This window comes from Pteropus alecto, unplaced genomic scaffold (genome assembly GCF_000325575.1).
Source record: "Pteropus alecto unplaced genomic scaffold, ASM32557v1 scaffold21, whole genome shotgun sequence".
NCBI lineage: Eukaryota > Metazoa > Chordata > Mammalia > Chiroptera > Pteropodidae > Pteropus > Pteropus alecto.
In genome coordinates, this window is record NW_006436282.1 from 19419404 (window position 1) to 19421300 (window position 1897).

General features: G+C 61.7%; 1 protein-coding gene across 1 annotated transcript in view; it reads right to left on the minus strand.

Moving 5' to 3' along the window:
- HOXA2 (homeobox A2) overlaps positions 1-1897 on the minus strand; it is a 53218-nt gene that overhangs the window by 50108 nt on the left and 1213 nt on the right. The window lies entirely within an intron of this gene.

Here is a 1897-nt window from a genome sequence, read left to right on the forward strand (position 1 = left end):
GACCCTGGACGGATCCTTTCCTGGGATGGTGAGAACGGCCACCAGGGCTCTCTCTTCTTGGTCAAAGCCACGCAGAAAGTCCACTTACCTTTCAGCTGCTCTTCAAGGGGTACTGGATGGCGAGCAGGGCCCCACAATCTGCCCTTTCCCTGGGCTGCCCACTGAGCTCCTCGACTTCTGCCAGGCTGGAAGGCGGCCCGCCAGTGTGGGGGGACCTTGAAGGCCACCTCATCTGCCCGGATCTCTAGCCCAGGCCAGAGCCCACAGCACACAGGTGCGGCCTCTGCCTGTCACCAGCCCTCGCCTGGAGCCAAAGCCCGCCTTCCTTGCCATAGCCAATCTTCCTCAAGGCCAGCCAGGCCTGCAGGCCTCAGGACTACGAGTGGTCTCTTTGATTTCAAAATCCCAAAGCCGCGCGTTCCCCGAACCAGCGTGCGCCCCCAGGGCGCCTTGGGACGCGCAGTTTGGACAGAAGCAGCCATGATGTGCCAGGCGGCCTGTGCAACCAGTCTCCATGGTGCTGGTGGGGAGGGGGAACCCGAGTCTAGTCGGGCGTCCAGCTCCTGTCAGGTGGCCAAGGCGGGGGAGGTTCCGAGCCAGTCAGGCCCTGGGAGACCGCCCCTCAGGTCCTCCCTCGCCCCCCTCTCCTCGGCCTTCTTGGGAATCTCTGAGGGGCCCGCGCAGCAGTCGCGCCAGGCTGCAGGACGCGGAGCTGCGGCTGGCGTCGTCCCGGCGACGGCCACAGCGTGGCAGCAGCGAGCGCCCGGCACGGTCGCAATAAATAATTTGCCCACGGCAGCCGCAGTCAGGCCGCCCGCCGCCCTGCGATGCAAATGCGCCGCTTTATCCCCTCGGAGCGCACCCACAGCGCTCGCGGGCGTTCCAAACCTCCACAGCCCCTTTTAATGATCGAATGCACACCAAAGTATTATCTGAAGGTGAGAAAACAACAACAACCAAAGCCAAAACACAAAAAGAACTCGAGCCCAGAAGCTCAGGGTGGTTTCTGGTCGCTGTCCCAGGCAGCTCCCGGGCAAGTCTGGCCTAGAGGCACTCAGGCCAAACTGTGGGCTGTGGAGACAGCGCCCGCGGGCCCCTCCGCGCTTCCACCCAAGCGGGTCCACAGTCCTCTCGCCACGCAGAAGGTGGGCGCGCGGTCTCCAGCCAGCTGCGCCGAGGGGAGGGTCCCCCTATCGCCCAGACTCGGTTTGAGTCCTCCCTTCAACCTTAGCTACCGGGCCCCTGCCTCTGGCAATAACACCGCTCCATCCTCTGCACCAAAACTTCCCGCTAAGCAACACCCAGACAATTAACCCCATCCTCTCCTTCAACACAGAATTCCACTCGCGCACCCCTTCCCTCTCCCCGCGCTTCTGACACCTCTCTCATCGGAAAACCTCGTGGAGGGAAGCAGGCCATCAACAGAGGACTCTGGCTGAATTAGTAAGTTTTTGGTTATCCCCCCCCACCCCGGCCTCCTTAATTCTGCCTTTCTCTCCGGAAATAAATTCCCACGGAATAGAAGGTGCTGTGTTGATGCCATAAAACGCCTGTCGATTAATTCGCTTTGCCCTCACCTCTTCCCACCTTACCACGTCGGGAACTGTCCCCAGTTGTTGGAGGATTCAGCCGAACCAACTGGTCATGAATGGGGCAAAAAAAAATCCAAACCCGAGAAGCTGGCGGGAACGCAGGGTGTAAGGGCACTTCCTCTGGGGCTTGGGCAGGTCGCTGGGAGGACGGGGAGACCTCAGTGCCCCTGCCCCGTGCCAGGGCGCAGTGCCACGGGGAAGGAAGGCGGGCATTCTCTGCCACGGTGAGCCAGGGAGAGGAGGGGGAGAGAGTGAGTGAGTGTGTGTGTGTGTGTGTGTGTGTGTGTGTGTGTGTGTGCGCGCGC